Raw genomic sequence first — 15,576 nt, 5'->3', positions numbered from 1 at the left:
TGACATAGATAAAGAGGAATGGTAGCACTGTATTTGGAAACAATAAATCAGTTGGAAAGGTCGGACGAGTCTTAATACGGTGTCTTCTACCTCTTTCCGATACATTTGGTGTTGCTGTTACATTCAGTGGCAGAAGTTGCCACTACAACGTTAATATCTGTGCGTCGTGGTCAGAAAAGCCATTCACCCTTTTACTAACATCATGTCCATCTTGTAATGAAGAACGAATAAAAATATTGTCTAGGAACATGACACTGTTCTCCTGCAACCCAGCCCAGTGTGCATCAGATCATATGAATTAGGAGATCTCCCAACATCTTTTTTCTTGCACAGTCACATAAAAAAGTAACATTGAAGTCATCTTATACAACTAATTGTTGGTACTTCCTATAAAGTGAACCAAGAACCCTCCCTAGCTTGAGCAGAAATGATCTGGAGTCAGAGTTCCAGGACCTATACATAACAACAATTAGAAATTTAGTTTCACTAAATTCAGCTGTCGCTGAACAACATTCAAATACCTGTTGACTGCAGTGTGTGATACCTCTACAGATGCAAACGGAATACTGTTTTTCACATATATGGCCACTGCCCTATTCCACAAAGAACGCCCCGAGAAAGTACCTTATCTGTATCTTGGTAAGGGAACCCTCTGAACTGTCACATTATTTAAGTGGTGCTCTGGTATACCAATAATAACTCAGCCAACATCTATAAGCAGTAAACTAATGTGGTTCCTTTGTTAAATAGACTTCCTTTAAGCAGGGATACCTATCAGCTGATATCAATCTAAAAAAGGTGCAGCTCTAACACCAACCACTACAGGAATTTTCCCATGAGTGATCCCACCACAGTCCACTACACTATTAGCCGGCCGCGGTGGTCTCGCGGTTCTAGGCGCTCAGTCCGGAACCGCGCGACTGCTACAGTCGCAGGTTCGAATCCTGCCTTGGGCATGGATGTGTGTGATGTCCTTAGGTTAGTTAGGTTTAAGTAGTTCTAAGTTCTAGTGGACTTATGACCGCAGATGTTAAGTCCCATAGTGCTCAGAGCCATTTTAACCTATAAATTTGCTAACATTCCCTCCCCAGCTACTGTGGTGCAGGCCAGGCCAGTGAAAACTGATCTATTGATAAATTGGCATTACCGTAATATGAGCCATGACCTCCGCCATCCGAACCTTCTCAAGCCTTTTCTTGACACGTCTAACAGTAGCATTAATACAAGGCCAATCATGACAGTGTAACAGTGGCACAAAGTGCACATTTGCTCCACCAGTTTGACTAGCTACCTTTCCTAGGTGACCACCTACATCATACTCACTGTCCCTATCAAGACTACTCACAGCTCCGCCCACAGTCACTACCTGATCCTGTTTCATAAAATTCCTGCACAGCTCCCCTAAGTTGACACTCACCTGAGCCAACCTTGCACTAGGCTGCACAGTGATGGCGACCTGGTACTCATTCCCCAGCACTTACTGCAACTGTTGGCCTACACCTCTGCAATGAGAACTACCTTACAACAGAATCTTCCTCTTTGTATTTGAAACTGCAGCTCTTTTACGGTTCTTAATTACTGAGGTCTGCTGCATTTTTCCTACAATTGCAGCTGCAAGGGGCTCCCATCCACTAAAATACGACAGTTAGTCAAATCTATTGAAGATAGACAAAGTACAACTGTCTGAATATCTCCTCCTGCTAGCTGCCTTCTTTGAACTGCGAGTTCCCATTCCCCAGCGCCCTTCTGCCTCCTCACCCTATCTAGATCCTCCTTTGCGTTTTGTAACTGCAACTGAGGGGCACAGATCTTACGCTCTTGCTCCTCTATTATTTCTGCTACAAATTCTACATTTCCAGGAGAGGATTTCACTAGAACGCTCACTGGCTTCCAAACTGCATTCCCCCCCAATGAAAATAGTTTGAACAAACCTCGCACCGTAACCCACTACCCTCAAACCTATGAAAATCCACACACTTGTCATTCCTGGTAAAGCGTCAACAATTACTAAAAAAACTAAATGTCTCCGTTACGTAAGTTCAATTACTATAGTAGAACGACTGAAGGAAATAAAAATAGTGATCTCAAATTTCGCTCTCAACTAAAAAAGCAACTACTTCTATAAATACTACTAAACAACAATTAGTACCAATACCATAAAAACACACTCAATTTCTTACCTAAAACCAAAAGTTCAAGCGTCGACAGTTAAACACAGTGAGCGAAAGATCTCACTAAAACATTTCACTAGAAACAGTAAGAAACGCTGGCTGAAAACTGGCGTACTAAATTTAGAAAAGAACTACAACGCACAGCTTCGTCCGATTAGGTCTTGAAAGCCCAACGTTCCGACCGACCACCGTGTCATCCTCAGTCCACAAGCGTCATTGGATGCAGATATGGGAAGGTATGTGGTCAGCACACGGCTCTCCCGGCCGTTGTTAGGTGATCTGAGCCACTACTTTCCCACCAAGTAGCTCCGCAAGTGGCCTTTCAGAGGCTGAGTCCATCCCGCTAGTCAACAGCGCTCGGCAGACCGAACTATGACCATTAAAGTGCGAGCCAAGCCCGACAGCGCTTTACTTCAGTGATCGGACGGCAACCGTTTTTAACACAGCGGCCAGGGCGTTGGCCTACAACTCAGAAACGACTTTACAAAGAGTTTCCGAAAGTTTATTAAACTTTTTGTCAGAGCTGGGTTCTCAGGATGGGGCAGGATAAGGTTACGATTATGGACGGGGCCGTAATCAGTTACTCTCGGTTGCACAACAAATACGTAAACTTTATTTAAAGAAATTAAAACTTTGAAACAATCTCTTAAAAAAAAAGAACAGAATGAACTGTATGAAGGCTGAAGGCCTTATCACAGGAAAAAAAATGTTCAACAGTTTTGGGGCCCGATGGCCACCAACACTACCTCAAACAATAAACGGCTGAAAGGCCTGAATTAGAAGTCAGAAGAACAATTCAAAATACCACATATTAATATAAATACTTCGTTTTACAACAAAACTGTAACACCGTTGAAACCCTTTCTATAGAGGGAGTGAAATTATTACTCGGCTGAAAGCCACAAACAATTTCAAATAACAAACGGTTGAAGGTCCGAATTAGAAGCCAGGAAAACAACTCCAAATAACACCTTTAAAATAAATAACTTGCCTTTAAAACAAGTTTGCAAAACAAAAACAAAACAGAAAATTACTGTAACATGGCTGAAGGCCTTGTCACAAAAGAAGTGAAATTATTGCTCGGCTAAAGGCCACAAGATTAATTAGAAAACTACAAATATCCATAAAACTAACATCACAATCTAAGGAATCAAGACAAACAGTTCTCAGGAACGGTCGGACTGGAAATGTAGCTCAAAAATAAGGTAAGTTAAGGCAGGCAGCCAAGAGTTGTACTCACGTAACAGGATGGCAACTCCAACTATGGGCAGCTTAAGCGCCGACCGACTGACTAACCAATGCGCCTAACGTCCGATCACCGGTACACGATGGAATATTTTCTTACGCAAGGGTGAAGAGACAGAAGCACTATGTATTCAGAAAACAATAAGGACGAAGGAAACACTAGGAACCAAGGCAGACCTCCCAAAATATATGCACAGTACAATACAAGAGACTGTCGAACTACACGCCATGTCGGACAGCATCAACACGAGGAGGAAAGGTACACTGCCGGAAAAGTACGCTACCCTCCAGGGCAGGTAACTGAGGCGTTAGCGGCCACAAGGCTTCAAATACCATTGGTTGCACTTCACTAATAAGAATAATACTAAATTTAATGATGAATAACACATAGAGAAGGACGGATGTAATATTTCACCGCCTCGAAACACTGCCAGGCTCAGCGGCCCTGAGGGCAACAACCCGCCAACCAAAGGCGAGATCTCAGAATAGTCTAGGTTGCATTAGACGTTAACTCTTCACTCAAATTAAACGTCCAGGGTTCCGTGTGCAACGAAGTCGTCGCCCTCGCAGCTAGCCATCGTCGATGAGGCAGTGGCAGCATGCCGCTACTGGCCCCTAGTTTGCCCTCGCGCTGCATGGACCTGCTCGCTTCTGCGCCCCAACCGACTGATGGCAGTTCGCAACCCCATGCTCCTCACAACGCGACCCGGAAATACTAGCGGTCGCTCCAAAGATAGCACCACAGTACTCGTATCAATAAGAGCTGCTGCTGTCACTCACAAGCTGGTAATCCAGCAACTTAGTGACGCCAGTAAAGTGAATAAGAAACAAGATGCCATAACCGCAATGACAAGATCCCAATCAATAAATGACATGAACACGAGGCGCGCACGGCTCACCGTAATATCACCATAAACTGCACGAGACACCCATGAAAATAACTAAATTTAATAACGGAATAACAGTGCACAAACAACTTTATGAGAATCGCTAAAGCTGGAACTGCACTCCGCAAAATGTAAAGATACTGCTAATATTTGGATGAACGACTGAAAACTTCTGCATTTAATAACCGAATGCAGTGCACACAAACGACATTGTCGTTTCTTAGCTTTATGACCGCTACAGCTGAAACTTCTTTGCTTCATTTGTATACAGGCTGAACAGTAAGGGCCTGCATCTCGTGGTCGTGCGGTAGCGTTTTCGCTTCCCACGCCCGGGTTCCCGGGTTCGATTCCCGGCGGGGTCAGGGATTTTCTCTGCCTCGTGATGGCTGGGTGTTGTGTGCTGTCCTTAGGTTAGTTAGGTTTTAGTAGTTCTAGGTTCTAGGGGACTGATGACCATAGATGTTAAGTCCCATAGTGCTCAGAGCCATTTTTTGAATAGTAAGGAAAAAAATGACAACTATACATCAATTCTTTAAATTTGTGTACGAACGCCGTGGATGGTCATCGGGACGCCGTTCGAAGCGTTACTTATCACCGAACTTACACAGACGATATTCCACGCCAGTTTTGTTATCCTCCTTATCAAGCCATCCTGTACTTACTTTTCGACAACGTAATGCCTGTCCGCACACGGAGAGAGTTTCTATTGCTTATCTTCGTATTTGCCAAGCCATTTCTTGGCCAGCAAGGTCACCCATATTGAGAAAGTTTGGAGGATTATTGGCTGGTCCCTCAGACGAACTCTTTCCCGTCAACTGGACAAAATTTCGCATGATATCCATCAGGATAACATCCCACAAATTTTATGAATCAGTGCCAAGCTGCGTAAGGACCAGATGTTGACCAACGTGTTATTGCCTTGCTCAATTTGTTAAGCTCTTTCCCGCGAATAAATCATTCAATTTTTATAAACTGTAATCATTTATTTGTCTGTACATGTGGATAACATCCACTGATTTTGGTTCTATTTGGATAATTTGTTTGTGGAGCATCGATTTTTTTTGTGTTAGGTGCTTACATTTTAATGGTTCAAAAATTGTTTGAATGGCTCTGAGCACTATGGGACTTAACACCTGTGGTGATCAGTCCCCTAGAACTTAGAACTACTTAAACTTAACTAACCCAAGGACATCACACACATCCATGCCCGAGGCAGGATTTGAACCTGCGACCGTAGGGGTCACGCGGTTCCAGACTGAAGTGCCTAGAAACCGCACGGGCACACCGGCCGGCACATTTTAGTGATTTAAATGGCCTTACTTTTCGAATAATCCTCGTATCTTGCTTGTAACACGTATGTTGCGGGTTACTTGGATTTTTACTTTTAAGGCGTCAGTCTGTTATCTCGACTGTAAATAGGGGTTTCTGGATTCAGTGCACAGTAACCACGGTTTTAGCTGACTGTTAAAGTAAAGTGTTACAATCCGGGATGAGCAGCCTACAGGTGTCGGTATCGTAGGGGAAGGTATCCTAATGCTCGTATTTTTACAGCCACACTCATTGCGTTATATGTAAACAAAATTTAATCGGGCTAGAAACGAAGCTCTTCTGAGGCCGTCATCTTTATTTAGTTAGCCCAAAACGAAGACAACTTAGTATGAATAAGAGTTAACGTAGGAACTATCCTTGCTGCAATTGTAAAAGATATTCTGACGGTTTGATGGTGTGTGGAAGTAGTCTGATGTACCAAACTGTGTCAGTTTTCGTGTGGCCAGATATTCAGATAATTAGAGTAGCTGACCTAACATGTTCTGATAAACTGTTAAATTCACGATGAAATTACTCTGCTGCACTTTACCAATGACCGGAAATATCAGATATGTCTTAGGCATTTCTCTGTAAATGGTGTTTTGAGAATTCCATCTTAGATGGATAATGAGACATTTCTATTAACTACGCGTGCTGTGGCAGCAGGTCACGAGTATCGCAAGGAGTACGCATGCTGAATCTTTAGATAGAGAAAGCGCTAAGTCTCTGCGATTGTCCATTTCGACTGCATTTTTTGTAGTGATTCCTTCATCAAAACGCTGATGATGCCATCGAAACATAAGATTTATTCGCTTAATATGTGACCTAGAGTCTAGGTGCCTGATACACTGACAGACCGAAAGTTATTAAATTAATACATCGTCATCTACATCTTCTCTGAAATCACAATAAGGAGCTTAGCGGAGGGTTCATCAAACCACTTTCAGGGTGTTTCTCTACCGCTCCCCTCGTAAACAGCAGATGGGAGAAACGAACACACGTACCTTCATGTGCGAGCTTTGATTTATCCATATGTGGATTGGAGTCAACCAAATATTCGGATGAGAAAAGTAGTGATTTAAATTTCGTGAAACGATCTGGTCTTAACGAAATATCTTTATTTTTATGATTCCCACGGTAGCACGCGTATCATATGCCTGACTCTCTCTCTCTCCTATTTCGAGATAATACAAAACGATCTGCCGTTCTTTGCACTTTCTCGATGTCCCGCGTCAGAACTATTGGTAAGGCTCCCATAACGCGCAGTATAGGCATGCACGGCACAGGGAGTCTCGTTAACAGATTTGTTACGTCTTTTAAGTTTTTTTTCAATAAAACGCAGTCCTTAGTTCACCCTCCCCACAACAGTTTGTATGAGAATTTAACATGTTCCTATTTGTAATCCGTAGATATTTAGATTACTCGACACAGTTTAAATTTTCGTGATTTGTCGTGTAACATTAATTTAAGTTCCCTTTAGTACTCATGTGGAGGACCATACACGCTTTATTGTTTAGAGTCAATTGTCACTTGTTGCTCCATACAGATATCTCGTCTAAGTCATTTTGTAAACGATTTTGGCCTTCCCATGACTTTAATAGACGGTAAATGACAACATAATTTGCAAAAATAAATGGCTCTGAGCACTATGGGACTTAACATCTATGGTCATCAGTCCCCTAGAACTTAGAACTACTTAAACCTAAGTAACCTAAGGACATCACACAACACCCAGTCATCACGAGGTAGAGAAAATCCCTGACCCCGCCGGGAATCGATCCCGGAAACCCGGGCGCGGGAAGCGAGAACGCTACCGCACGACCACGAGCTGCGGACTAATTCGCAAAAAATGTAAGAGTACTGCTAAAAGTGTCTACTAAGTGAATTATATAGATTAAATAACAGTATAAAACCTATAACATATCCTTGAGGTGAAATGAACCTGTACTTCTGCCATTGCGCTTAAATGGAGTAGCCTACATTAATTACGCTATGTCATGTAGATCACTCATTCATCAGGCGCTGCAACATCACGCTTTCGAAGCTGCAGTTTGGTGTGTACTAAACAGTTGGGCACAATCCAGTGTTGACACAGCTAACAGTGAACTTTGAAATAACGTTGAATATTTCGAAGAGTGCGCACTGAATCGCCGAATTGTTCGCCTGATTTTATTATTATTATTATGTGTTAAAAAATTTTATTTCATCTAATGGTCCGAATTAATGTATCGCGTAGCAGAGTTTTTCACATATAACTTGTCAGAGTTCAAAATTTGAGTGTGTATTTAATAAATTGCAGTTTGCGTACGTGGTTTGTGGTTCGTCTTTGAACCTCATTTTCTAGGATCGGGGATACTTCATTGGCTTCTAACGGCTTTGGTACAATTCACATCAGCTTCCTGTGGTTCCATACTCTTCATGATAGAGTATCACCAACAGTGAACGTTCTCGATTATTTGTTGGACATATTTCTGGTGGAGTTGTTTCTCCTCTACATCCACACCTAGCACCATATAAGTTAGTCTCAGTTTCTTCCTCATATCTCTTTCTTTGCTGTTATTAATCGAAACTCCATTTCTTATCTTGTCAGTCCACGTGATTTTCAGCATGACTGTTTAAGTCCAAAAGCTTACATTCTCCACTTTCGTAATTTTACTGATGTCCATAATTCACTTTTGTGCAATGGTGTACTCCAAACGTACACTCAGAAATTACTTCTTTACATAAAAGTACTAATTTTGTGGGGCTGAATGGCTTGGTGCAGGTCTTCCCATTGGCCGTCATTCAGTGACTCACGTCTTTCAAATCTGTCCTAGTTATTCAACCGGGTAGACGGGGCGTACAGTGTACGTGGCATATAAACCACTACTCGCTCCTGGCGACGTGTCACTTCGTTGGAGATAGAGGTGGGATTGAAACTCCACAGAAAACTTCTATTTCCCGATAGCAATTCGGTTCCGACACCTCTCGGTTTTAGGGCATGCGCTTTACTACAAGACCATCAAACCAATATATTTTTAAAATTAAAGACTGTGTTTGGCACCGTACTGGCCAACAAGGTTGGTTGGTTGGTTTGGGGAAGGAGACCAGGCAGTGTGGTCATCGGTCTCATCGGATTAGGGAAAGATGGGGAAGGAAGTCGGCCGTGCCCTTTCAGAGGAACCATCCCGGCATTTGCCTGGACTGATTTAGGGAAATCACGGAAAACCTAAATCAGGATGGCCGGACGCGGGATTGAACCGTCGTCCTTCCGAATGCGAGTCCAGTGTCTAACCACTGCGCCACCTCGCTCGGTGGCCAATAAGGCAGTGAGGAATGTTCACTACGCCAGCGCCAATGCGCATCGTATATCCAGGTTGCTTCGTCCGCCACATGTCATTTTGCATCGAATGTTGCAGTTATCGTTGACTTCGTCTGATACGTAGTCTCCAATTTTTATGTTAAGTTCATCAATAATTTTGTTTCTGCTGCTACTAGATACTTCTGTTATTCTATTGCTTGCATTTCCTTTGAGTCATCAATCTTCTGACTGGTTTGATGCCACCCGCCACGAGTTCCTCTCCTGTGCCAACCTTTTACCTCAGAGCAGCGGTTGTAGCCAACGACCTCAGTTATCTGCTGTATGTGAACACCAATCTCTGTCTTTCTCTACAGTTTTTACCCTCTACAGCTCCCTTTAGTACCAAGGATGTTATTCCATGATGTCTTAACAGATGTCTTGTCCCTTCTTCTTGTCAGTGTGTTCCACATATTCCTTTGCTGTCCTCATTCCTTACTTTATCAGGCCACCTAATTCTCAACGTTCCTCTGTAGCACCACATCCCAAATGCTTCGAATCTCTTCTGTTTCGAATTTCCCACAGTCCATGTCTCAATACCATAGAATGCTGTGCTCCAAACGCACATTCTCAGAAACTTCTTCCTCAAATTAACACCTATGTTTCACAATAGCAGACTTCTCTTGTCCAGCAATGCCCTTTTTGACATACTAGTTTGCTTTTTATGTCCTCCTTGTTCCGTCAATCATGGGTTACTTTACTGCCTAGTAGCAGAATTTCTTCACGTCGTCTTTTCCGTGATCACCAGTTATGATGTTAAGTTTCTCTCTACTCTCATCTCTGTTACTCGCCATTACTTTCGTCCTCCTTCGATTTACTCTCCACCATTATTCTCTATTCATTAGACAGTGCATTCCATTCCGTAGGTCTTCTTCACTTTCACTGAGGATAGAAATGTCGTCAGCGAATTTTATCATTGATGTGCTTTCACCCTGAACTTTTACCCTGCACTTGAGCCTTATTTTTATTTCCGTCATTTCTTCTTCGACGTATGGAGTCAGCAGTGTCTTACTCTCTTATTAACGCGAACACTTCTTCCACTTTTATTGTCCCCTCTTGGTTCTTGTATATAGTGTATTTTACCGTCTTTCTCTGTGGCTCACAACTATTTTCATCAGGGTTTTGAACATCTTATACCATTATTCTCGATCGCTTTTTTCAGTTCCGCAAGTCCTATGAACGTTTCTTGACTTTTCTTAAGCACTGCTTCCATTGCCAACAGCAACGTCAGAACTACACCTCTAGTGTCTCTACCGTTCGTGAATAAAAACTTAACCGTCATCTAACAGATCATAAAATTTCTTTTTCATTCTTCTATGTATTATTCTTGTCAAAAAGTTGGATGGATGAGCCGTTACGCTGATTGTGCGTTCATTCTTGCTCTTCTAGGTTCTTGCTGTTGTGGAACATGTGTGAACGACGTTTTTGCGGAAGTTTGATAGTACATCGTCAATCTAATACACTATTATTATTATTATTAGTCGTAAAGCTCCCAACATGGAAGATGCTAAGTAAAGATGGTTCACTTCTGGGGCTTCTTATTCTTTTTGTTTGCCCACCAGGTCTTCATTCTTTGCGAGAATTCAGCTTTTCTTTCTTCGCTCCATTTTGTTCCAGTTCTCGGCGCTTTTGTCTCTGGTTTGACCTCCCATTTGTCAACTTTAAGTTTGAAATTGTTTCTTTTGTTCATGTCTTCAGTAGTAATGTTGGCTAATTCCAGATCTTTCTTTGCATTTTTGATCCATTCTCCTCCATTAACAAGGGATGCTACGTATCTTACTATTTTTTTTGTAAATCTGTGATCGGGAAGTCTCATTATGTGGCCATAGAATTTTAGACGCCTCTTCCTCATGTCTATCTCTATGTTAGAATAGTCTTCAATTTTAGAATTTTTTTGTAATCTATACCCCTCTTTGGTCCATCTTGGTCCCAGAATTTTCCTAATGATTTTCCTTTCCTCTTTCTTCAGGTTTTCCATATCTGTTTTCCTTTTAAGTGTCAAGGTTTCGCTGGCATATAGCATTATTGGTTTAATTACCGACTTATAATGTTTAATTTTTGTATTTATAGATAGACATTTTTTATTGTAAATGTTTTGGACCAGCCCTAGACCCCTACGAGCTTTTAATAGTCTTTCTTGTTGTGAGTATTTTTCAGAAATTATCTCTCCTAAATATTTAAAGTATGGTACCCTCTTAATTTCTCCATATTTGGTTTGTAACTTAGAAATTTCTAGATTTGTTGTTGTAAACAGTCTAATACATTATATACACCAAAGTGAATAACATCATTGCTGCCAGGTCTCCCAATGTTTTTAGTAATTCCGATGGAATGTTACCTATCCCTCTGCCTTATACGATGTTAAATCGTACATACATCAAAAATCAGAGTCCAATACTGGATGCCCTACCTCTTCTCTCTCGACTCCCGTTTCTTCCACATCGTCAGATAAAATCTCCTTCTCTTAAAGGCCCTCAAAGTACTCTTTCCAACTACCGGCTCTCCCCTTCGCATTTAACAGTGGAATTCCCGTTGCACTCTTAATGTTACCACTTTTGTTTTTAATATCAGCGAAGGTTGTTTTCTCTTTTCTGAGGGCTGAATAAGTGCTTCCTACAATTACTTCTTTTTAGATTTCTTCACATTTTTCAGCCAGACATTTCGCTTTACCTTCCCTCAACTTGCTATTTATTTCGTTCCTAAGTGACTAATATATCTGTTCTCCCGAATTTCCCTGATTATTTTTGTACTTCCTTCTTTCGTCGACCAGCTGAAGTATTAATTCTGTTAGAGTTTCTACTCTCTCATTGCATCTACCAAGCCCATATTCTCCCATAAGCCTTCCTACGATTCTTTTACCTACATCCGCCTTCAGATCCCCTATGATTATTAGGTTTTCTTCTGCTTTTACGTACTGAATTAACCGTTCAGTATTCTAATATACTTTCCCTATCTCTTCATCTTCTGCTTGCGATGTTGGCATATATTCGTCACCTGTTATTGTCGGTGCTGGCTTACTGTCGATTCTGATGAGAACAACCCTATTACCGAACTGTTCGCAGTAACTCACTCTCAGTCCTGCCTTCCTATTCATAACGAATCATACTCTGTTATTCCATTTTCTGCTGCTGTTTGTATTACCCTATACTCGTCTGACCAGAAAGACTTGTCTTCATTCCATTTCACTTCACTGACGCCTACTGTATCTAGATTGAGCCATAGCATTTCTCTTTCCATATTTTCTAGCTTCCCATCAATTTCGGACTTCTGACATTCCACGCTCCTACTCGCAGAACATTATCGTTTAGTTGGTTATTCAGTCCTTTTCTTGTGGTCAGCTCACCCTTGGCAATTCTCTTCCGGAGATACAAATACGGGGCTAGTTCGCAACCTTTTGCCAACAGAGAGAACGTCATGACAGATCTTCAGTAACATGATACATGTCCTGCGGATACACATTACGTGTTTTTAATGCAGTAGCTTCCGTTACCTTCTACATTCTCATGCCGTTGATTATTGCTACTTCTTCCGCCTTTTGGAGGCAATTTGCCAGCCCAAGGGCAAGGGAGCGCCCAGAACCTGTGTCCACTCCTCCGCCCTCTTTGACTAGGCCATTGGCAGATGAGGGTGACTTCTTATGCCGGAAGTCTTTGGTCACCGTTGCTGATGATTTGTATTCAATATTTAAGCAAGGATGGTGCTCGAACCAGGGACCGAGGGCATATTTATTACTAATCAGAGACGCCATCCCTAGACCACGGTTGCAGAAACGTATTATGCATCCATATTTTGAGCTCGTTAGACTGTTTATTCCATTCCTGAAGCTTATGACGCTTGTTATTCATAAATGACTTAATGAGGGCACGTTTGCTCAAATAGTATTACCCACCTGCTGAAAGATTGTCGTTGATATGATAAAACATTTAGTCTGTCCTACCAAGAGTAATGGTAGTTCAATGATTTCTAATATACATACATGTACGAACTGTCCAACGCGACGCTGATTAGTTTTATTTGAAGTCAGTAGTTTTCATTATCTTTCAGATATTATTTCTCCACGTTAATGACATCAGCGATGTTCTCTGAATGTGCAACAATTTGTCGTTTACTATGTGCTAGCATTCGTTGAATTGCTGAAGTTGGTAGGTTTTCAAACCTTGTGATGTACTGTATATAAAAGGTGTCTAACGGTATGGAATACTTCTTTCTTTTCCGTAGAGACACCACTGCTGATTGATGAAGAAGGTTGTTTAAAGATCTGAGTTTACGTGTCATTTTTGTCTGTACTGTATTATTAGCTGCAGTGTGTAATAGGGGTTGAGCTGCACCTTTTATCAGATGATTCGGTGAATTGTGCACCTTACTCATGGATGACTACTTGAACCGAGGAAGATGGCGCTCTGTCGAGATTTACAGACATATCTTTCTATGACCTCATCGACTTTAGCTTTACTGTGGTGTTTTCTGTTGTACTGTACTGTTATGCAACCACTGTCCTCATTTTCTGTGACACACATCATTCGACTACTGTTGTTGAAACATTTAAACACGTTGTGTTAACATCGGGCTACTAAATCTGACCAATCACTAGTTACTCACTCTACAAGTCAAGCTAGTCTACATGTACATTGTGGCGTGGATATACTGTTTAATTGCGCTTTGTACAATTTCAGCACGATTACAGTAAAACTAGTTACCTATTATTAATTTAACATGTGGTTTTATTTAACCACTGCTTTTCCCGGCTACTAATCATTATTCTGTGAAAGAAGTTTCCGCCTGGGAACGTGTGGCAATGTTGTCTGTCAAGCAGTACACATACAGAAGTAATCATATACACATACAGAAGTAATCACATATAACCAGCAAACAAGCTAAATGTGTGATAAGTAAACTAAACAAGAGTAATGTTTTTTAGTAATTTTCAGTGCTGTTGGATAATAGTCTCTTTACTAGATCCAGATCTTCTATCGAATTTAACGCTACTGTTATTCGAGGTGGTAACACTATCTTTAACTAAAATGATCACTTTCGTCACACAATACCACACGCACACAACACTAATGTATTTTTCCCTGTCTAAATATTTCATGAAAGGTGTTACGAAATATCCATGCTTCATACATCAGCATATAAGAATTTGTATCACGTAAGATGCTGTTTGCATTCATAGAAGTTCGCTATGTTTAGAGATTATTCACTGTCTAACTGGAATTTATTACCTCAGTTTGGGTTTTGGTCCACCAATACACATTTATTATCGCAGTTATGACCAACAACACTTACGTCTGTATGGAAAATCAATTTAAAACTACCGCTGCGGCTAAAATAAGACAATCACTTATCGATTCTGCTTTAACCCTTGTTTCATTACTAACAAATAATATATGTTAAATCTTTTTGTAGCGTCGCAATATGCGTTAACATTTGAAAATATTTCTCAATGTTAATCGCTTATTACCCAGCATTTACCAATAAACTGCTCTGTAGATTAATAGCGCTAATGGCTGCGCTCCTTTGTAACTTATAAGAAAACTTTACACTTATATAGGACGAGAATCACAGTGAAATAAAACCCCAAAAAAAGACGATTCAGTTCAATGACACATAAACTCTATTTTTCAAATACTAAATTAGTAACATAACACAGTTTTTTACAGACCTCTGTGTTGCGAGACATCAGTCACATCCTATCAGTACAACAGTTCGAACAAGAAGAAGGATTTATTTTAGAAGAATCATAGGTAACAAAAGATGGAGATTTTCATTATGTTTTTCCAAGGGTATTGTCTGAGATATAATTTTTTACAGAGTATTAAATTATGTCAGTAACGATAATTATTTATTACTTTATTAATAATGAAGTGCTTTATATTAATATCAAGAGAATGTTCATCCACATTCCACACACAATGCTGTAGTGAATATTATTCTGAATAAAATATAGTCGTCGATCTTACAACATATAAGGAACGATCAAAATGTTTCCGTTCGAAGGCCAGAAGAGGTTTGCGAGTCAGGCACAATAGCTGTGAACATTGAGGCAATCATCTCACCGAATTTTGTAACTGCCTTCAGCAAGTCATCGTCCGGCAGGAATCGTCAACCCCTCAAGGCCTTTTTTAGTGGGTCTAAGGCGTGATAATCGCACGGTGAGATACCGGGACTGTAGGGCGGGTACACGATTGTCTCCCACTTGACTTGGTGTACCTTCTGCGTCTAGTGTCGAATCGGGACCAGCATGGAACTTCGAGCACTATTCCACAACCATGGTTTTTGACAGATTTTCTTCACTCTCCGACGGATGTACACCGGCGTTTTCAACACCCTGAAACGTCGGCCCTGTTTGGATCCATTTTGTAATAACGTCGCCATAGATCACGTTTCCGTATTTACCACACGCAGTTCGGGAGTCAAGAACCCTACACTAATCTCTAGCCTACATGTCGGTGCTTATATTCCCGTATCTGAGTCACGCTACGTTCGTATACGCTGCAGCAGCGCCCTCACACCGAAACTCATTGTTCGCCCCCGATACTTGGGCCGTGGTGGGACCGGCGCTAGTAGTATCTCTGACATGAGTTCGATCGATTTCCTAGTACAGAGGTTTGACTTGGGGCTTGGGTCG

Source organism: Schistocerca piceifrons, chromosome 5 (genome assembly GCF_021461385.2).
Source record: "Schistocerca piceifrons isolate TAMUIC-IGC-003096 chromosome 5, iqSchPice1.1, whole genome shotgun sequence".
NCBI classification, from domain to species: domain Eukaryota; kingdom Metazoa; phylum Arthropoda; class Insecta; order Orthoptera; family Acrididae; genus Schistocerca; species Schistocerca piceifrons.
Note: the sequence above shows the minus strand (reverse complement) of the source record.